The sequence below is a fragment of the Macrobrachium nipponense genome, chromosome 33 (genome assembly GCF_015104395.2).
Source record: "Macrobrachium nipponense isolate FS-2020 chromosome 33, ASM1510439v2, whole genome shotgun sequence".
Lineage (NCBI taxonomy): Eukaryota > Metazoa > Arthropoda > Malacostraca > Decapoda > Palaemonidae > Macrobrachium > Macrobrachium nipponense.
This window is the reverse complement of record NC_087219.1, coordinates 17,402,814-17,426,739: the sequence shown is the minus strand read 5'-3', so window position 1 is coordinate 17,426,739 and position 23,926 is coordinate 17,402,814. Positions and strand designations below refer to the sequence as shown.

At 36.4% G+C, this 23,926-nt stretch overlaps 1 protein-coding gene across 1 annotated transcript in view; it reads left to right on the top strand.

The window, feature by feature from the left end:
* LOC135202977 (uncharacterized) overlaps window positions 1–23,926 on the top strand; it is a gene marked incomplete in the record, with an annotated part of 465,217 nt that overhangs the window by 3,136 nt on the left and 438,155 nt on the right.

Below are 23,926 nucleotides of genomic sequence, written 5' to 3'. Positions count from 1 at the left end.
ATCAGTCTGGAATTAAAATATTGAAAAAAGTTACTTGCAAAGACTGTAAAACTACCTCAGATAACCAAGTAAAAATTGAACAGATTTACATTTACTAATAAATTAAAATCTAACATTTCAAAAAGAGAAAATAATAATTTAAAAAAAAACCAACTCGAAGGGAAAAAAACTACCTATGAGGTCAAAGGATTTTCATTTCAAAGAGAGAGAGAGAGAGAGAGAGAGAGAGAGAGAGAGAGAGAGAGAGAGAGAGAAGGGAATAAAATGCCCATCAGGTCAAAGGAGGAAGGCAGAGTGACCAGAAACGCTAGAACTGCCCAAAAAAGACCTTAGGCCACAGAGAGAAACGTTATTGGTCAAGTTGGGTGATGGGTGTTTAATATAGAGTGACTCGAGTGTTGTTAAGAAAGATGTTTGGGTTGCTGAGTTGTCAGGTTAAGAATGGAAGAATGTGCTTTATCAATTGGAATCTTGCGTTTTGAGGATTGTGTCCTAATGCCCGAGAGCTCAGGATTTGATGTCCTGGATCCCGTCCTATGGCGGACTTGAAACAATCTCCGTGTTGAGCCATTCGTACGTACCAAGGCATCTTGGATATTCATATTTGTAAAGTCCAGATTGATGAGGTGCCAATGTTTTAATGGTGCGAAACGTTTCAATAATTTGATTTACGTGAGCTGCTCTCTCTCTCTCTCTCTCTCTCTCTCTCTCTCTCTCTCTCTCTCTATATATATATATATATATATATATATATATATATATATATATATATATATCTATAATATATTATATATTATTTATAATTTTTTTTGGTGCGATGTGAAAGACAATTCTTTATTTCTTATTCTTTATTCAGCTGCTGACGTTTCAAGACGTTTAGTCCCATTTTCTAAGCTACATAATAAAAGAGCAGACATTGAAAAACGGAATATATATATATATATATATATATATATATAGATTATATATATATATATATATATATATATATATACATATATATTATATATTATATATATATATATGATATATATATATACACACATATACATATACATATTCAAACACACACACACACACATACTTGAGCACGTAGAACCCTCCTTGGGGTCCCCAGATTCTGATCCGAAACCATTTATAAAGATTGCATCTCGATTCCCCGGGGCCCGAAAGTTATAGATACTTCGGATGTAACCCCGTCTCTCCTTATAGAAGCCGGGAGCGTCAATACCCCCAGGAGTCATTCGTCGTGCCTTTATTGGCTTAGTAGGTGGGGCGTACCTCAGTTCTATGGCTGTGGCAATGATCCTCCAGGGGTCATGCGGACGATTGTCATACCCCGAACAGCGACCACGACAAAAAGAGGTGAAAGATGGACTGTACGGACGTGTTTGTGAATATATTGGAGTTTTGGTTTAGGCGGCAGATAGGGACGGGAGTAGCAACAAATATATGATATACAACGTCAATAGACGTGTGAAATGTGTGAAATGTTATAAAGACTATAGATAGATAGCTACGTTTAACGTGGTCATAGTTATGCGAAGAGAAGCAATGAAGAAGGTAATGATAAATAAAGAAAAGATCTATTGAAGTTCGATGTAAAATGTACAGATCGAAAAGGGAGATAATCTTATAAAGAAAGAAAAAAAAATTATATATATATATATATATATATATATATATATATATATAAATAAAAGGAACCCATAATAACACCAAAATATAGAGAGAAGAATACTATATTTCAGAGACTGCTGTCTCCCTCTTCAGATATATGAATGAAAAAAGTTTACAGAAAAGGTGGTATTTATACCAAGAGATCCATCCACAGGTAAGCCAGTTTAGGTCACCCCCGCTGATAATCTTCCTTTAATCTTCTTAAGCGTTGGTTGAATGAAAATCTTGTTGATCACATCTGAATCCCATGCTCCTTTTGAGATGTTCATTAACTGCCTCTCTTTTATTAAGGCCGATTCCATCATTGACTCTTGTACCGGCAGTTGCTGCTATAAATTATACGAGACAAATTCCAGTTTATTCTATGGTTATGTTCATTTATATGATTGAAAATAGCTGAGTTCTGTTGTCCATACTTAACTGACCGTTTGTGTTGTATTAATCTCTGGGGAAGTGATTTTCCTGTAAATCCGATGTAAGATTGGTCACAGTCCTGGCATTGTATTTCATAAACCCGTGTCCTTGGGGGATGTCTTTATTTGGACGTTAATCCGGGATTTAGCTAAGGTGTTTGGGTAGGTAAATGCAAAAGGATTAGATTTTCCGAGGGTCTGAGTGACTGTCTTAATCCTGTCCAGGTGAGGAATTTTTATTTTATTGTTGGGTGTATCTTTAGTCTTTTCTTTAGGGGGTCGGTAGAAAATTGCATTTGCTTTGTGAATTGCTTTCTCAATTATATGGTCAGGACACTTTAAAGAGGAAAGTTGCTTACGAATTAGTTCAAATTCTTTTTCCAGGAAATCTGGGGAACAAGTTCGTAAGGCTCTTAAGAATAGGTTGCTGGCTACACCTATCTTGATAGCAATGTCGTGATAGTTAAAGTAGTGAATGTATGAAAGTGAGAACGTTGGTTTTCTGTATATGGTAAATTTGTATTCTGTCATGTCTCTGATTATTAAAACATCAAGAAAAGGAATTTTGTTGTCTGTTTCCCATTCAACTTTAAATTTGATGCTGGGGACTAATGCCTTTAATTTCGAGAGGAATTCATTAAAATGGCCCCACGTATTATCCCAAAATGTTAGAATATCATCTACATATCTCATCCACGGCATGAATTTTGGGTTTTATTGCATTTATTACTGTAGTTTCAAAGTATTCCATGTACAGATATGCTAAACAGGACTTAAAGGACTACCCATACTACACCCGAATGTTTGCTTATAGAATGATTCCCCAAATGAAAATATGTTATTAGATGCACATAATTCAACTAACATTATTATTTGGTCAAGCGCCAATGGGAAATGATCTGAATAGGGGGATAATATTTCCCTCAAAAACTGAAGAACGTCCTGTACTGGTACTTTTGTGAATAGGGAATCTATGTCAAGGCTTAAAAGTTTTATGTTGTGAAGCGGTATATGTGCTTTTCTGAATTTGTGACAAAAATCTTCCGAATGTTTAATGTGACTGGGAGAAAAATTGAAAGCTCTGGCACATGAAACGATGGGTCTGAATGGAAGATTGTCTTTGTGAGTTTTGGGAAGGCCATAAAAGTAGGGGAGTTTAGGATTACTTACTTTAAATTTCTCTAATAGTTCAATACTCTTTTTGTCTTGGCCAATTAATCTTACTTTCCGAAAAAATTCTGTGGGGACGTTTTGGAAGGGATTTTTCGTCAGTTCGTCGTAAGTGTTCGTGTCGCTAAGGAGTTGGTTGATTTTGTCGACAGAAACTACAGTCGTGAAGAGATGTTTAAAAGGAGTGTTACTAAATGCTTTAACTGACCTAAATAAGAAATATCCTGTTCCCCGTAGATTTATGATACCCATCCGTTCGCTAAAAAAAGTTAATGTTATAAAAAGTACATCAGACAAAGACGGCAAAATAGTAATAATGGACAAAGACTTCTACCTCGACAAAATCAACCAACTCCTTAGCGGCACAAACACTTAAGACAAACTGACGAAAATTCCCCTCCAAAACGTCCCCACAAAACTCACAAAGACAATCTTCCATTCAGACCCATCGTTTCATGTGCCGGAGCTTTCAATTACAAAATTTCTAAATGGTTAGCTGGCCTCCTTACCCCTTTTTTAGGCACTTTTTCTCCCAGTCATATTAAACATTCGGAAGATTTTTGTCACAAATTCAGAGAAGCACATATACCACTCCACAACATAAAACATTTAAGCCTTGACATAGATTCCCTATTTACAAAAGTACCAGTACAGGACGTTCTTCAGTTTTTGAGGGAAATATTATCCCCCTATTCAGACCATTTCCCATTGGCGCTTGACCAAATAATAATGTTAGTTGAATTATGTGCATCTAATAACATATTTTCATTCGGGGAATCATTCTATAAGCAAACATTCGGGTGTAGTATGGGTAGTCCTTTAAGTCCTGTTTTAGCATATTTGTACATGGAATACTTTGAAACTACAGTAATAAATGCAATAAAACCCAAAACACATGCCGTGGATGAGATATGTAGATGATATTCTAACATTTTGGGATAATACGTGGGGCAATTTTAATGAATTCCTTTCAAAATTAAGCTCATTAGTCCCCAGCATCAAATTTAAAGTTGAATGGGAAACAGACAACAAAATTCCTTTTCTTGATGTTTTAATAATCAGAGACACGACAGAATACAAATTTACCATATACAGAAAACCAACGTTCTCACTTTCATACATGCACTACTTTAGCTATCACGACACGACATTGCTATCAAGATAGGTGTAGCCAGCAACCTATTCTTAAGAACCTTAGGAATTTGTTCCCCAGATTTCCTGGAAAAAGAATTTGAACTAATTCGTAAGCAACTTTCCTCTTTAAAGTGTCCTGACCATATAATTGAGAAAGCAATTCACAAAGCAAACATAATTTTCTACCGACCCCTTAAAGACAAGACCAAAGATACACCCAACAATAAAATAGAAATTCCTCACCTGGACAGGATTAAGACGGTGACTCAGACCCTTGGAAAATCTAACCCTTTTGCATTTACCTACCCAAACACCTTAGCCAAATCCCTGATTAACGTCCAACAAAAGACATCCCCCAAGGACTCTGGGGTTTATGAAATCCCATGCCAGGACTGTGACCAATCTTACATCGGATTTACAGGAAAATCACTTCCCCAGAGATTAACACAACACAAACGGTCAATTAGGTATGGACAACAGAACTCGGCTATTTTCAACCATATAAATGAACATAACCATAGAATAAACTGGAATTTGTCACATATAATTTATAGCAGCAATTGCCGGTACAAGAGTCAGATGATGGAATCGGCCTTAATAAAAGAGAGGCAGGTAATGAACGTCTCAAAAGGACCATGGGATTCAGATGTGATCGACAAGATTTTCATTCAACCAACGCTTAAGAAGATAAAGGAAGATTATCAGCGGGGGTGACCTAAATTGGCCTACTTGTGGATGGATCTCTTGGTATAAATACCACCTTTTCTGTAAACTTTTCTCATTCATATACCTGAAGAGGGAGACAGCAGTCTCTGAAATATAGTATTCTTCTCTCTATATTTTGGTGTTGATATGGGCTTCTTTTATTAGATGGAATTTTGTTGTAACAGAACATTTTTACCATACATATGTATATATATATATATAATATATATATTATATATATGTATATATATATATATATATATATATATATAGATATTTATATATATATGTATGTATATATGGTTCAGTATCTCCGTGGTAGAGCTCTTTGTTCGATCCCTGAGCTCTGCAACTCACCAGTCGACCTTGATGTGGATTTGTAGCAGCGTCAGTTTGGGTCAAGACAAGATCGCAGGTCCTGGTAATCCCACCATTAGAGACTTTCTTATCACTAATATGGGGGGTCCATCCCTTCTGTGTGTGCAGATATATATATATATATATATATATATATATATATATATATATATATATATATGTATGTATGTATATATATATATATTTTTTTTTTTTTTTTCTCACACATACATATATGGCCCAGACGGCCGGGTCATTTCTGTCGCTTCTCCAATCAGCTGAAATGGGCTGAAGTATGCTATTTGTACTCCGCCATCAAAGTGCTTCGTTTCGGAGCGTTTGAAGGAAGGGTTATTCAGATGAGAGGGTGGAGGAGTAGGAGGAAGAGGAAAAGATTATGGTGCAGGATGAAGAAGAAGAGGAGGAGGTGGAGGAGGAGTAAAGGATTAGGTGGAGGATGAGGAATGTATTTGAAAAATGAAATCGTTTAATGGTTTGCCGAATAATAATAATAATAATAATAATAATAATAATAATAATAATAATAATAATAATAATAATAATAATAATAATGATAATAAGAAAGGCAGAATTTTCAATAAAACATGTTTGAAAGAAGGATTGTTTCCAGAATAATAATAATAAAAGGAAGAAGGAGACACCGAAGGAAATGGTGGACGAAAATGAGTAAAGAATGAAAGATTTAAAGAGAATATGAAGAGACCTCTCCCCAGTTTATATTGCCTTCCTCGTGCCTGGTATAGAAGCTTAGTGAAGAAGAAATAAGGGAACGGGATCGAGAAAAAGGCTGGAAAGTAAAATTAGACAAATAAAAGCGAAAGCTTTGACGAATAAAAATAACAGAAACAAAGCAACAAAATCGGGGAAGAGAAAAAGAGAAGGAATAGGAAACAAAGGCAAAAATAGAACAGATAAACGAATGAGAAGTCGATAAAAACAAAGGAGTCGAGGAAGAAAGACAGGTTTATAGAGAGAGAGAGAGAGTAATGAAATTGAAAACTGAAGAAAAGATAAAAAAAAAGACAGGAACTAAACCAGGGAAGGAAAAACAGAAGGAATGAAGAAATAGAGAAAAATATATGTATAAAAAATGATGGGAATAAGAGACAAAAATATTGCAGCAGACGAAGAAGAGCAGCAAGTTGAGAGAGAGAGAGAGAGAGAGTAATAAAAAAGATAAGCGGTTCTCAGACCCAGAGGAGGCAGGAGGGACGAAACGACCCATCTCCTCGATATCAACAAACGCAAATTTCGGGTCATTTCGTTCCCCGGGTCTCTGATCTCATTTTCAAGGTCATTAGGGTTCTTAGGCGTCTCCGGGGGATCCTTCGAAGTCAATTGGCTCCCGGGGCCGAGGGGACGGCTAAGGAGAGCAGGATACTACGTAAGTGGGAGGTGGGATCCTTGGAGGAAGCTGATATGAATAAATTGTGAAACTGATACATTTAAAAGAGATATATGCATAAAAATAAAGTTATTGGAGATGATACATAAGTGGAAGTTCGGATCCTTGCAGGAAGCTGATATGAATTAATGGCGAAAGTAATACATCTGAAGGAGAGATACATGCTTAAAAATTAAAATACCGGAGATGATACATAAGTGGAAGTTCTGATCCTTTGAGGAAGTTGAGTGCATTGTGAAAGTGATACATAACAAAGAGAAATAAATGCATAAAAATCAAGTATGTTGGAGATGATACATAAGTGGAAGCTGGGATCCTAGAGGAAGCTGATATGAATAAATTGTGAAGGTGATGCATATGAAAGAGAGATAAATGCATAAAATAAATTTATCGGAGATGTTACATAAGTGGAAGTTGGGATATTTTCAGACAGTTCAGATGATTAAATTGTGAAAATTATACATATATGAAAGAGAGATACATGCATAAAATAAATTATATCGGAGATGATACGTAAGTGGAAGTTCTGATCCTTTGAGGAAGTTGAATGCATTGTGGAAGTGATACATAACAAAGAGAAATAGATGTATAAAAATAAATTCTTTTGGAGATGATGCATAAGTTGAAGTTGGGATCCTGGGAGGAAGTTGCATTTGGAGATGATACATAAGTGGAAGTTAGGATCCTGGGAGGAAGTTGATATAAACAATTTGTGAAAACAGATACATAAGAAAGAAGAGTAATACATAAAAATAAGATGTATTGGACGTGATGCATAGTGGAAGAGGCAGTGCTTAAAGGAAGTCTGGATAAATGAATGAATTGTGAAAATCACACATGAGAAGAAATACATAAAAATAAAAATCCTATTGATGGATATCCTACATAGTAAATTTGAAGCTAAAATGGACACTGATGTGTTGAAAAAGCCATATAAATGGGAATGCAACGCACAATGGAATACTGTTAATTGAAGTAACACTCAAATGGAATATGAAAATACAGGAATTGAAATCGACTGAATAGTTTTTTGTCATTACAGAGTTGCAGTGAATTTTGTATGGATCAAATTCCTTTCTGGTACTGAAAATGGATTTTATTAAGCGCAGACTCGTTTTTTTTTCAAGTACTTCAACCTAGGAAATATATATCCAACTTAAATGATTGTATATCCTGTGTGTGAAAAATATAAATTATATTTTCTCGTAAATTACTGTTAATATTTATATATATATAATATATATATAATATATTATATATATATATATATATATACACACACATATATATATATATATATATATATATATATATATATATATATATATATATATTAGGCATTACTGCTCAAATTACAATTTAATGTACTTTACAGCTTGAGTTACAAATATACTATAGTTATATAGTCTATTTGTAAATGGGGGAACTAAACATTGTCATAAATTTTCGAATTTTACATTGATAAATTTCGTTTCATCTACACAAATTTAAAGAGTATTTAACAGTACACAATATAATGTTGATTGTTTGATTGTTAGTTATCTGGCGTTGCAGCACGTGGCGTGATGTCGGCCGCATCCCAGTTCCATATACTCCTGACATCGAATTACAATTAAATATAAACGGTACTGCGCTGGTCTTGCAGTCATTTGTTCTAGGTGTGATTGTAGGTCGCTGAAAGGAACTTATTAAGACACAGGGGGTCACTGATATCTGGAATAAATTATGGCAATGTTCCTCTTTGTGTCGTAAAGGTCAATCATTTTTATAAAACTCCTGAAGAGGCAGAGGCTGATTTCACACGAACACATTTATATTAAAATATAATATTTAATATATAATATATATATATATATATATATATGTATATATATAATATATATATATATATAGATATATTATAATATTATATCTATATATATATTATATATATATTATATATATATATATATATATATATATATATATAAAATATACCTATATATATATATATCTTCACGATTAATAAGCTTATCCTTCACAGACTCGTTGAAAACCGAAAGGTTAGGACATGATTACACACACACACACACACACACACATATATATATATATATATATATATATGTATATTGTTATAGGTAATATATAGTATTATATAGTATATAGATATACATATATATCACACTACATATGTGTATATATATACATAATACATACATACATACATGCATAATGTGTATAAGTGTGTGAGAGAGAGAAAGAGAGGCTGTGTGTGTGTGTGTATATTGATTGGATCAAGGTATAGATAGAATGCACTAGAATTCATCTACAATAAAAAAAAAAAACAGAGAAAGAAAACCTCACGCAAATAATGCAATATTATCGTCACGACATTCGCGAATAATATTCTGAAGCACTTCACTTTCACTAAACGCCCACCTGCCCTTCTGTATTGTGCTGTCCTGACCCAGATTACTGTGTCTGTAATTGATTTGCAGTTTTAACGATTAGGTGGGAGACGCGCCCTGTCCGGGATTGTATCATGATTACTTTTTTTTTTTTTTTTTTTTTTTTTTTTTTTTTTTCTTTTTTTTTTTTTTTTTTTTTTTTTTTTAAATCCACAGTGGTGTAAATGCTTATATAATAGAAATTTATATACAAGAGAGTTCGGTTCTCCTCAATTTCAATGGTTGGGAAGGAGGCTCGAGCAGGTTCTCAGAAGCTATATATATATATATATATATATATATATATATATATATATATATATATATATATATGTGTGTGTGTGTGTGTGTGTGTGTGTGTGTGTGTGTTTTTCAAACAATTGTGGATTTCTTCTTCATTCTAGTGATATGTGTTTATTTATTATTATTATTATTATTGAATAAAACTAGCAGAATTCAGCGAATTAATCTTATATTATCTTTTCTATTTTTCTTCTTATTATTATTTTTATTATTATTATTACTTATTATTTATTATTATTATTATTATTATTATTATTATTATTTCTACTTCAGGGAATTTAGAATCTTATCATATTACTGTTATTAATGTACTAACCAAAGTTAGTGACAAATCCAGCGGTAAAACTGTTGGATAAAGTTTATTAAAAACATTTTGCCATAGTAACTATATTCCTGAAGTTTATACTTTTGAGAGCTTTTGATGGAGGTCACGGGACGTGGCAGCCATATTGGATTTTTGCTGAAAATCTAAAAACCTCCTTTTTCCCCTTCAATGGAAAATGCTTCACGTTTTGCATGCGTCGTCTGCGTACGCTAGCGATTGAAAGTGGTTAGTTTAAAGTTATTTCGTATGCAAATTAGGTTGTAGGTGCCATGGGAATGTGGTCACGACTCGGCAGAATTTGCAAGAGGTTGTGTAACCTTAGACTGTTAGTCCAATTATATTCCCATTTGGTATGTAGGTTATCGTAGTTCATGAATGTAGATCATATAGCAAACCAGCTCATTTACTTACATGTCACGTGATCCACACATGCGTACACACATTATATATTTATATATATATTATTTATATATAATGTGTCATTTACTAAGTCCGAAAGTTAGCAAGATGTCTGTTTCGAATGCTACGGAAAGTTACACCGGCTACTACGAGAGAGAGAGAGAGAGAGAGAGAGAGAGAGAGAGAGAGAGAGAGAGAGAGAGAGAGAGAGAGAGAGGGGGCTTCAATTTCGCTTATCAATATTCGCAACCAGCATGCTCTACAATACCGGCCCGTACCTGGCGGGCAGGCTCACATATGCATGTGTATACATGAACACCACATTAGCGTACACGCGCGGCAGCTCTCGTGCACGTTCAGACACATGCACGCACGCACGCAGCACGTAAGCACGACCACACACGCAGGAAGAGCTGGAGAGAAGAAGAAATGATGGAAGTCCGGGATTTTTGGGAGGGAAATGACGAAGCTCAGTATTGTGCGTACCCCTGTTAAGAATGGACACATCATTCCCGGGTCTCTTTGAGGAATGCGGGGTGCCAAGTGCCGGAAGTGACTCCCGGGAGGCGTCCAGCGGTGGGGGTTCTGGAACCCCGAGTGTCGAAAGGGACCTCTTAGTGTCGAATGGTATTTCTAGGACTTCCAGCGTCGGGAGTGATTCCTGGGTGTACAGCTGTGTGTCTCGGGCACCGGCCCCTCGTGATGAGAGGGTGAAAAGTGGCGTTGATTGGGACCTTCAGGTGTCGAACGGCGTCTGTCGAAGCCCAAATGTCGAAAGGAACCTCTTGGTACCCAGTGGTGTCTCTCGGTCTTCCAGTTTTGAAGGTGATTTCCGGGGATCTGGTCGTGGAAGGGTCAAAAGCGGCGTTGGTCCTGCCCGAGCTGTCAAAAGTGATTATTGTCGGTTTTCTAAGGGCTCTTCTTATTGCCAGGGTGTTAACGGTGACTTCCGGGCATGCAGAGGTCATCCCCAAATCTCAGATACCCAGGGTCTTAACAGTGACTTCCGGGCACCCAGAGGTCATCCACAAATCTCAGATACCCAGAACAGTGACTACCGGGCACCCAGAGGTCATCCACAAATCTCAGACACCCACGGTGTTGAAAGTGACTTCCGGGCATCTAGTAGAGGGCATCCTCAAATCTCAGATGCCCAGGGTGTTAAAAGTGACTTTCCCGGGCATTTCCTGAGGTCATCTCAGATTCAGAAATACCCAGGGTGTTAAAAGTGATTTTTCGGGGCATTGAAGGCATCCTCGATCTCAGATACCCAGGGTTGTTAAAAGGATTTTCGGGCATCTGAGGTCCATCCCAGATCTCAGTACCCAGGGTGTTTTAGTGATTTTCGGGCCATCTAGGGTTAAATCTCATCTCGATACCCAGGGTGTTAAAAGTGAATTCCGGCATCTACAGGTCATCCTCAAATCTCAGATACCCAGGGTGTTAAAAGTGACTTCCGGGCATCTAGAGGTCATCCTCAAATCTCAGATACCCAGGGTGTTAAAAGTGACCGTCCCGCGCGTCCTAGATCTTTTTACTTACCTGGTGCTGAAAGGGTCCAAATTGATGCCTGCCGTACCCCGGGCGTTGAAAGTGACCCCTGGGCATGTGGAGATACGTCTGGCACCCGAGGTATCAAAGGCGACCCTCGCGTGCATTTTGGTATTGACCGTGCCCTTGTAGCTGAAAAGGTTGAAAATGGTATGTGTCGTACCCCAAGTGTTGAAAGTGGTTCTTGGGCATCTAGTGATTCCTCCCCTGTGCAAGGTATGAAAAGATACCCCCAGGTTCCCGGCAGTACCTCACGTACCCCGAGTACTTCCAGCAGCGTTGAAAGTGACCCTCTGTTCCCTGTTGGTATTCTTCGCAGTGCCTCGTTTGTGACCTCTGCTGCTGCAGAGGCTGCCTCTGCCTCGCAGAGGAAAGTGACAACAGTCGTGACCCAGGATCTGACTGATAAAACTTGGAAGACTGTCAAGAGAACGACCGCTCTGACGAGTCAGGTCAAAGGTCGGGTTGAGGGTCGTAGTGAGTAGAGTGCTATTTTGTGTTCGTTGAGTATTTTATGTCACTTGTTGATGTGTTCATTTACTCCTCTGGTACCCGAGGGTTATTCTGTACTATTTATTTCACATATATGTTTTTTATATCTCTTTCATATATTGGTATGTGATACGTGGATAGCACAATTAAAGTTGAAAGCTATAATATTCAGTTTGTAGTCTCTGTCTCTGTCTCTCTCTCTTCTCTCGGATCTCATCTCTCTCTCGTCTCTCTCTCTATCTCTCTCTCTCTCTCTCTCATACACACACACACACACACACACACACACACACACACACACACACACACATATATATATATATATATATATATATATATATATATATATATATATATATATATATATATATATATAATATATATATTCAAGTATGTATCTTTGTGTTTATTATATATGGATAGAGGTAGGCGCGCGTGCGAGTGTGTTTGTCTTTGCATCTCAGATATTTACACATGTATATTTATATCTTTTAAAACAGTATTAAATAACCTGACCACGCCATGTCACCTCGGGCAGTCCAACTGAATAACTAATGCCACGGGGTATACGTAATGTTGACGAGGCTGTCACATCCATTAGTCCCCGTGTGTACAGCGCTTAGCCAAATGGCTCTCTGTCGCATTACGACTGCTATCGATGTCTGTTATTATTCATTCCTGGAAGAAGGTATGAACATCGTATTAATAACACCGTAGTACATCATAGTAAATTCCATTGATAATTGCATCTTTCGTGGAGGGGCGGTTCATTCAGGTGCGGTGCCTGTATTAATGGTCGTTGTTTTTTTTCTCTCTCTCTCTCTCTCTTAGGTTGTTCGGAGCTTGATTTATGCCTTTTTTTCTGTTTTTAGTTCCCATGCTAATATTAGGAGTCGCCTAGACTCATATTTTGACGTTTTCTTTTTGCACTGATTGATTTTCCTGTTATATCATGTAAATGTTTGCCTTGCTTTCTATTACTTGTACAATAGAATTCAAGTTAATTTTTTTTTTATTAATTCAGGTATATCATTATCGCCTTGCTGCTTGTTCTCTCTCTCTCTCTCTCTCTCTCTCTCTCTCTCTCTCTCTCTCTCTCTCTCTTGAACACCAGACCTTTATTTGTTCATCCTGTATTCTTGCTTATTGTGGTCAATTACAAGCGGTCTTTTGTTTATATTTAAGAAATAAAATCTTCTTTCCAGTCTTATAACAAATTAATAAAAGCATTGATAATTCGATGTAATATAATGTTCTTCTTGAACTGAGTGGCAATAATGGAAAACCGTCCTTCCACTTTTGGTATAAAGCAAAAGAATCATGTTGGGTTCGTTTGCCGAAAGAAAATAAAGTCTTTTTTTTCATTTAGTACTAAATAAAATCTCTTCCCTTAATTGTGCATAAAAATAAATGAAATGCTTTTTCAATTTCCTGTAAAAAAATAAACTAACCCTAACGTCTTTTCATTTCTAGAAAAAAAAAGTAGAAGCACGTTTTCCTTAATCGTGAAAGTGAGTAAAAGTCAGAGAACTCGGAAAGGACCTCTCTCTCTCTCTCTCTCTCTCTCTCTCTCTCTCTCTCTCTCTCTCTCTCTCTCTCTCGTCTATTGAGCCGGGGAGGCTCCCCAATCAATGGCACAGTCACGAAATAGCGAGCGTTGACATAATCGCCAGACACTGGTATAACCCCGGAGTATGTAGCCCTGTGGTAGGACGAAGTGTATAACCTATTTGGGTATAAATCCCAATGCAATAAGAATCTCTTCCGCTTTCCCCCCACCCATACCCTCCATGGTGACATAAGTTAGGCTGCCATATAAAATTTACAATTGTAGTCAGAGAAGGTAACCAGCATTACATCATAAGATTGGCTATAACATTGGTATTTGCACTGGCCCTTCCTCACCTCTGGGGATATAATATAGGCTGAGATATACGTTTATTATTGTAATCCTTGGTATTGTTAAGCATTGTTGATATAAAGTGGGATATAACATTGGTATAACTTCACCACTCCCTTCTCCCTCCATGGATATAACTTAGGCTGCGTATGAATTTATAATGGTTGTAACCTTCGGCGCAAATCGCCATTCTTGTTATAACACGGGGTACAACTTTTGTTACTTTACCACCCACTTCTCCCTCTTGGGATTTAAGTTTGTTAGGATGTGATATAAATTTATAATTGTTGTTATCCTCGGCGTCAACAAACATTGGTGTCGTAAGATGGGATATAACCTTCGGCGTTTGTGTAATACAGAAACTGTTGCTGGATGTGGATATAAATCCCTTATTATGGTATAACCTAAACCATATGCAACTGTATAGGTAGTTATATCCCTGGCGTTAAGTTAAAACTAGTCTCGACATATCCATAAAATTGTTATACCCCATTGTGTTTATAACACCAGAATATATAGCCCTACGTGGATATAAATCCAGGCGAGATGAGACGTCGTTAGGTTTTACCACATGAGTAGTATAACCTAAGTCCAAGTGTGATATAATGCTAGACATATTATAACGTGTTTTAAGATATAAACATCATGATAATATAACCTATTGGTGATATAACCTTTCGCTAAATTAACTCAATTTTTAGTAACTAAGTGTTATATAGTGCTAATGGTGATATAACCTTTTTATTTATGTAATACCAAAGTAATATATCTTTTGCTGGGGTAAACCATATTTTTTATAACCCTAATGTTGATATAACACTGTAATAGATATGAATCTAGTTGATATATTCCCAGAGTTTTTATGATACATTTGTTGATAATTCATACGTTATAACCCCGTTTGTTGGTAATGCGAGCTTTATAACCATATTTTGATGTGATCAGCTTAACCCTAATATTGATAAGCACCAACAGTAAGGTAACCACTCTGATGATATAACCCTGTTGATTGTAATTATAATTCATATGCAGATATAACCGCATATTTATGATACAACCCAAAGCTCACTACGACCAATTGTTGATATAACCCATTCCTCATACGACTACCAGTGCGTCCTACTCTAGAAAATACACGTGGAATCTACCTGTAGCCGCGGTCAGGAAAAGGTGTACCTCTTCCCTCCCCCTCCCCACTCTCACCCCCACTCCCCCTACCTCCCCCAGGTAAACAGTACTCTTCATAATTATACTATACTCTTGACTCTTTTCCTTTCTGTGACGGTGTACCCCCATTCCAGGGAATTATCAAGGTTAACCCCCCCCCCCCCCCCCCCCCCCCCCCCACCCCATTCCCGGGACTGAAGGGAGAAAGGGGGAACATTTATCGAATTAATAATTTAACAGACATTCCGTGGAGCGTTGATGGTACTCTTTATGGTACTCTTGACTGACATGGTCAGAGTAAAGCATACTTTTTTTTCGGGGTTCGTGGCTAAGGATGTTTGCAGTCTAGTACTTAGGTTATGGGGTCCTTGGCGAATCTGGCTTTCTTTAGGATCCGTATAGCTTGGCGGTTAATAATTCTTTTTGCAACTGTAGAAGAGTATCATCCTGAAGATTTTTACCATTTGGGAGAATATTGTATGAACAAGAGAGAGATTTTGTTATTATTATTATTACATACAGTATCGAAGATAAGGACAAGATATTAAAGCGAAGTGTAAAATCAGTTTATTTGGAGTAATCAGTTTGCTCTGAAAAAGATTGGTGTCCAGGTTCTTCATTTTCGTTGCCTATTTTAACAGTGTGGCGTCGGTATGAAGTGACTCGTAGATCTAGCATACGCTCAATTTGCTGTGATTGTACTATATATATATATATATATATATATATATATATATATATATATATATATATATATATATATATATAGTGTGCACTGGCGATTGCTCTATATTTTTAGGTGTTTTTGTTCCTGTTCATTTTCTTCCACTTATGCATCACTTTCTACTTCGCTTCCGTGTCGCAAACTATTAATAACTTCACATAAATTCGACGAATACTAATGCTTTCCACGAAGCATAGTCATTATTTCCATTAAGGTGTGTGTGTGTATGTCACCAACACACGTAAATAAATAATTTCATTTTTGTCGAGAAAACCATTTAGTTCAAATATTTTCACAGTTTTGGCTCCAGCGTTGTCGACCATAGGTTTAGAAATCCCAAGACCTTTCATCTTATTCCTTTGTTAAAGTACCATTTAATGTTGCTTTCGTTTTCTTATTTACTGTTTGCTGTTTCTGTTACTGTAAACTTATTAAGAAATTTGTATATGCTGATTTATTTTTTTTTCCCAATGATTTGTATTTCGCTTTTCTACTCTTTGGAAGCCTGTTTGGAACATGGATCATCCTTGAGCCTTGGTACATTAAAATATTTCCAAAATTCTTGTTGTGCAAAATAATAAATAATAATAATATTAAAGAAAGACACCCTCCATGGAACATGTGCTAAATAGGGGGGGCGTGGAATGCGTCATTGGGATTAATCTCATTCTTTCTGTAGTTTTTTCTCTTCGTCAATTGTTACAATAATTCTCCAATGTTGATACTCTGGCAGAGAGAAATGAATCAGCAGCGTGTATACTAGAGCAGTTTTTATTGTCTGTACAACAGTTTTTATTCTGTATAAAAAAAAAAAAAAAAAAAATCTATAAATTGTAGTTAAATGTGGCGGGACAATCCCGTAGGGTGTACCAACTGGTTTCTGGCAGATGTTGCATCATAGCAGAGTATGTAGTTGGTGGTGTTGAACCATGCGGATATATCCCACATATTTCACTACTTTATCTGTTGTATGCAGAATAAAAACTGGTATGCACACGCTGTTGATGTATTTCCCTCTACCAAAGTGTGAACAGTGGCCAGTTATCGTCTATTGTTAAGGTAGAAGAGAAAAGATTTAATACCGAAAATTGAGAAGACTCAGTATGAAATCAATTCGAATAATGCTTCAGCAATAGCTACTACTACTACTACTACTACTACTACTACTACTACTACTACTACTACTAATGATAATAATAATAATAATAATCTGTCCCAGTGCAAAAAGATTAGAATGATGAATCAAAAATTCAGGTGAAAGAAATACCATCGGCGATGTGAATGCAACGTCCAATTTATTCTTTTCGCTTGGAATTTTATTCGTAAACATTGAATGAGTCGGTATTGACCGTGTTTGTAAGGAATTTTGATTACGGGTGCGCTCTCTCTCTCTCTCTCTCTCTCTCTCTCTCTCTCCTCTCTCTCTCTCTCTCTCTCTTTTCTGGCCTAGCGGTACAACAGTAGCTCTGAGCTCTCACTATTTTCAATTTGTTTCGGGGCAAGTTATAATAAGGGTACATTAGGGTTGTTCCATATGAATGATAATGATGTAGTTTTTATTATGCAAATTTTGTAACCTGATAATATTAATCTTTTTCTCTTGTTGTTGCATGTAGCCAATCACGCAACATTTCCTACTTATAACACCGCGAGTTTTAAGTACAATATAATTAACGTTTGATTGTTCACGTGATGTACTGAAATTATAGTAGCAGGTAATTGCAAGGCTCCCTCATATTAAATCTTAAGTAGAAAGACTCGTTTCTATTATGAATTTCTATTGTCAATTTCGTTGTCCATTGTCAACCGTTGATCAATTTGAGGTTTCAGCTTGAGTATCTGACCTCATAATCCGTTGTGAACCGTTGATCAATTTGAGGTTTCAGCTTGAGTATCTGACCTCATAATCCGTTGTGAACCGTTGATCAATTTGAGGTTTCAGCTTGAGTGTCTGTCCTCTTACATTATAAGAATTCCACTATCCGTGTAGATATCGAGTAGAGTTTGTGTGTGCTAAAGCTAACATAAATCCAGAGGCATGAAAAAACGTCTAGAGTTATCTGAAAGATGAATAGCTTAATGCAGGGAACGTAGTGTTATCTATTTTGTCTGATTCAAAAAGACGTTTATGTTTTTTTTTAAGATTTTGTTTTTGTTCCCTTTTAATTATCATTTGATAAATAGGCCTCGTGAGTTATAGGGACTATTCTACATAGCCCATACTGATTTTTTTTTAATGATCGTTTGCTTAGGCACAAGGCTTTTGCTAGGCGTTTAAACGTATGTGTTCTGATTAGTTTTATTTTTATAATATTTTAGATGTGCCCGTCACATATCAGTAGATATCAACATATAACATAAATATATTTGTTCTGCATTTCTATTTGTATTACGTGAATTATAATATTACACCTACTTTATACTAATAGATAACATGAACATATTTTTTCTGAGTTGTTTTGTATGATAATATTTTGAAGCTGATACCACGCCTAGTTTATATCAATAGATAACATACCAGAGCTTTGGCACTGCGATTGGATATCCTATTCGAGACAGGTTTGATGACATACACGAAACTGTGATCGAGTAACGATTTTAACACGTGTTCTTTAGCCAATGTCCAGAAAACGCGAGCGAACGCTGGAAGTGGATGAATAACTCAGTTTGTGTGGGTGTTTTGACGCTCTGCTGATGAGCTTTCTAGATTTTGCATTTTTATATTATGCATACATTGTTCGCCTCTTTCGTTATTGGCTTTTGAAAATAGGGGTATACAGTCTACGTGCATATTGCAAGACCAGCTATTCATTAAAGCACTTGTTACACACTACACAATATGCACAGTAACTATATAAGTTTTCTGGAGAGAGAGAGAGAGAGAGAGAGAGAGAGAGAGAGAGAGAGAGAGAGAGAGAGAGAGAGAGAGAGAGATTACATCCATCCTTGACGGCTGTCAATCGTCAACTGAGATAGAGCCCCAATTGTCATTGATAGAGACAAATTGATTTCAGGCCACCCAACCTACCACCGAATTCTTTAAAAATGGACATCTTGTTGAATAATTCTTAGTCTTCCTCAAATCCAGTGTCTTTCCTCAAAGAAAACGGACGTTCTCTTTTTCTTACAATTGATGGAGAACTATTACAGTTTTGAATAGTCAGCACCTCTTGCGTTTAAATATATATATTCTTTATTAGAAATCTCTAGAAATTACTCAGATAATACACACACACACACACACACACACACACACACACACACACACACACACACACGATCTGGCAAAAAGTGTAAAGTTCGCAATTTGAATAGAATTACGCTGTCTGCGATACCATAGTTACTCTTTTTGTATTCTAGATCTTCGCAATTATTGATTATTATATAATATGTAATAAATGTATTATATGATTTAAAGAGGAAAAACCAGACAGCTAAGTGAAAGGGAGAATATAGATTTAAAAGAGAGGAGTGAGGCAGCATGTGTAGATTTTATACAATATATGCTAACGAAGACTAAACTACCCCTAGAATCCTGCGTGTTTCAGATACCAGTAATTACCTGGGGGCATCCTACCTAGAACACCACTATGCCATACCAAAGTGTAATCAAATAAATACAGCAAAAGTCTTCAGCCCTTGTCAGTTGACTGATGCAACAGCAGAAACTTGCACAACAGACTTCGTGGCAGTGGGTCAAATTGAGGCCTAAATGCGCCCAGTGCACCTTGATGCTGTTGCAGCTGTGTATTAAGTTGTGAATGACGACTCCATTCCCTTTTCAAGCCAAAGATCGATCATGGCAACAGGCCTGGGCGTTGAAGGGGGGGGGGGGTGGTGATGGAGATTTGATCCTTTGCTCCCATTTCCTAAGAAAAGAAGACAATACTGTCTGTGCCTCTGTTCACCCAACAGTGAAAATTCTATACTTGGTAGCTATACTCTTTTTTTTTTTCCATCTGTCCATCTGCCTGTGGTGGTCGCGCATGGTAACACTGCGTCCCGGGCTTTAAATAATATCCTATTTCGAATATTAACGGTGTAATTCGCATATAGTAAATTATTAAAACACTTTTCAGTTGCAAATGTACACCCAGATATCCTTTTATTTACCTAAAACTTACACATAGCGTAACTACTTAAAACCTGGGACGCAGTGTTACCATGCGAAAACACCACAGGCAGATGGACAGATGGGAAAAAACAGAGTATAGTTATCAGAGGCGGCTCGTACGTTCGCTAGAGAAGGTCGTTGGGGCTCGCAGCTTCATTCCAAGACTTGCGGAGAACCGGTTGGGTAACGCCATCTGAAGAAACCCCCCTCAAAGGGGAAAAGGTGCTTAGCGAAGCGAACAGGCATCATATTTACGAGAGAACGCTTTAAAAAGCCGTATATATATAATCCCTTAGGCTCAAAAGGCATCAAAAAGACTTCTCTAGGGTCAAAGAGCCTGAGTGACCAGGTATGAAGAAGGGACCTCCTTTTTTTTCCTCTCTCTCTCTCTTTGCTCCATATTTTCACTCTCTTCATCGTGAAAGCAAATAGATGTCCCTTAACTATTTCCCTCCCCCCCACCCCACCCCCCTTTTTTATATATTATCATATGGAAACACTGAATTGTGTTTCCTAATGGATTATCCAGGTTTCTCAGCTTGTCTTTGTCGAGCCTTCATTTAACAGACGTTGGGAATTATTCGTTGTTATTTTTTGTTCTTTTTTCGGGGGGAGAGGGGTGTTTGGGGTGGCTGGTCAGACATAGACCTTACAATACACTGAGTGTATTTACATGTATGCACGAGCATGCGCAGCAGTAAGTGTTGGCTTGTATACTCATGCTCTACATACATGCTTACAAGTGTATGCTTGCTTTTTTTGTTCCTATACATGAATTTACATCGGGGCTACTACATAAAGAGTTTCATCTACAGGTTTGTGTGTACGTATATGTGTATACATACATACATATATATATATATGTGTTGTGTATGTTTATATGCATACATATATATGTAACTAAATTATACATACGTGCATACACACGTGTGTATATATATATATAATAATATATATATATATTATACACGTTTTGTGTATGTATATATATATTATATATAATATATATAATAGAGAAAGAAAGAGAGAGAGAGAGAGAGAGAGAGAGAGAGAGATGGCTACTGACTTTATATTATCCGTTGTGTTGTGATTAACGTGCTTTCAAACTTGAAAATTAAAACTTTCCAAAATGTTAATGTTAAATTATTTGCCCTTACTGAATTTCTCTCTCTCTCTCTCTCTCTCTCTCTCTCTCTCTCTCTCTCTCTCTCTCTCTCTCTCTCTCTCTCTCTCTTTCCACTATCACTTATCCGGTAGGTCAAATTTTGACTTTTATAGCTGGGTTTTATAACCTCTCCTCTTCGTCCTTTTAAATGCGAGTTTTATTATTCGTGAGGAATATTCCCATTATAAAGTTAGGAAGTGTCTGGTTTGGTGCCAAAGTTGAAGTTGCTACAGTTTTTATTATTTTTTTACTTATATTATTTCAGTCTGTATTCATTTTAGTAATTTATTTCTTGCACTGTTTTCATTGCTTTTTATATATTTGCTTTTGGTCTTTTTATGTTGTTTTCGAGTCATTTTCTTTATCCCTTCTTACACTTCGTATGCCTTTAAGTGTTGTTCTCATTAAATTATTTTTGTAACCACTGACTTCCAGTATTTATGCTTTTGGTGAGGTTTCTTACATTAATTTTATTGCGGTCTTCATGTTTTTGTGTTTTACTTGAGTTTCATCTTTTTTATGCTTAAATATTTGCCTTTTTCAAATATTTTCCCTTTTTTGCTTTTTTTTCTTAATTGGCATTTTTTAAAATAATTTCTTCCAGTCTTTACGTGGATCGATCTTATTCCTATATTGTACTTTTATTTTCATAATCGTTGCTGATTTGGTATGAGTTTAGCCTTGTATTTTCCCGAAATTCCGTTTCAATGAAGTCTTGTGGATGGATGAATTCTCTACACCACACACTTTGGCGTAAAATTACTTCATGTAATCTTACAAAATTCGAGTAATGTCTCCCTCTGAACATTTCCTGTATGTCAAGCTCTTTGGTAGAGCTGTTTGGGTAGAATATCGAAGATCATTTTATGTTTTCTTATTTTGGGTACTTTCCTGAAAGTGCTCTGGGTATACAGGGGCAATGGCGCCTTCTGCAGGAAGCTTCTGATGGCTTGTAACAAGACTAAAGATGATCTTGAACAATATTTGTGTCAATTGTGGAGGTTATTGGTGTGCTGGTCTGGCATTTGAGCTATCTAGGTAATGGGGAGGGATGGGGCTCCCATTCTTATGTGTTTTGATATTTCCACAGATGTAAGTAGGCTCATGTTCGCCTTTTGCTTGGAAGTCCCTTGTACCTTAAAGTCTTAACAGTGGTTCCCAAACTGGGGGGGGCGGGGGGTGGACAAGTAACAGAATGCAGCGGCCCACAATCCGAGGCTATGTATGTATAAAACCATGGGTTTTTATACATACATGGGTTATGCTTGGCGGTGGGCCATGGACGAGTATCTTGTATTGAAAGTGGGCAGCGACCAGAAAAAAGTTTGGAAACCACTGCTCTCTCTCTCTCTCTCTCTCTCTCTCTCTCTCTCTCTCTCCTCTCTCTCTCTCTCTCTCTCTCTGGGAAATACTTTTTACTTATTCTAGTATTAAAAAACATTAGACAACATATTTACTGAGGTATATTTCGCCTTTTATGTCATACGTAACACCACAAAATTGATAGGGTCAGTTAGATTTAGATAAGTTAGATTTAGATAAATATAAAATTAAATTTGTTCTCTATTGCCTATAATATTTAATTTCAGTTAGATTAAGACCAGACTTGCATATCCAGTGGATATAATATATTTTCAAAAGATAACAATAATTTAAAGGAAAAATCTGATTTATTTTTGGGACCATATACTGGGTAACGTAAAAAATGTATAGATTTAAGCAAACAGTATTATAAATTAATTTTTATACGTCTACGTTCACTATGTTATCAACTGCCTTCATGCTTCTGCAGGCATAATCAAATCAACTTCCTTCATTGCAAACACAAAATCATCAACTTCTTTTATTCTTCTGTCTACAGGAAAATGAACTTCTTTTATTCTTCTACAAGAAAATCATCAACTTTTATTCCTCTACAGGAAAATCATCAACTTCTTGTATTTCTCTACAGGAACACCATCAACTTCTTTTATTCTTCTACAGGAAAATCAACTTATTGTATTCTTCTACAGGAAAACCGTCTACTTCTTTTATTCTTCTACAGGAAAATCAACTTATTGTATTCTTCTACAGGAAAACCATCTACTTCTTTTATTCTTCTACAGGAACACCATCAACTTCTTTTATTCTTCTACAGGAAAATCATCAACGTCTTGTAGTCTTCTACAGAAGAACCGTCAACTTCTTTTATTCTTCTACAGGAAAATCAACTTATTGTATTCTTCTACAGGAACACCATCAACTTCTTTTATTCTTCTACAGGAAAATCAACTTATTGTATTCTTCTACAGGAAAACCATCTACTTCTTTTATTCTTCTACAGGAAAATCAACTTATTGTATTCTTCTACAGGAAAACCATCTACTTCTTTTATTCTTCTACAGGAACACCATCAACTTCTTTTATTCTTCTGCAGGAAAATCATCAACTTCTTTTATTGTTTTGAAGACAGGTTTCCCTCAGCCTCTTGCA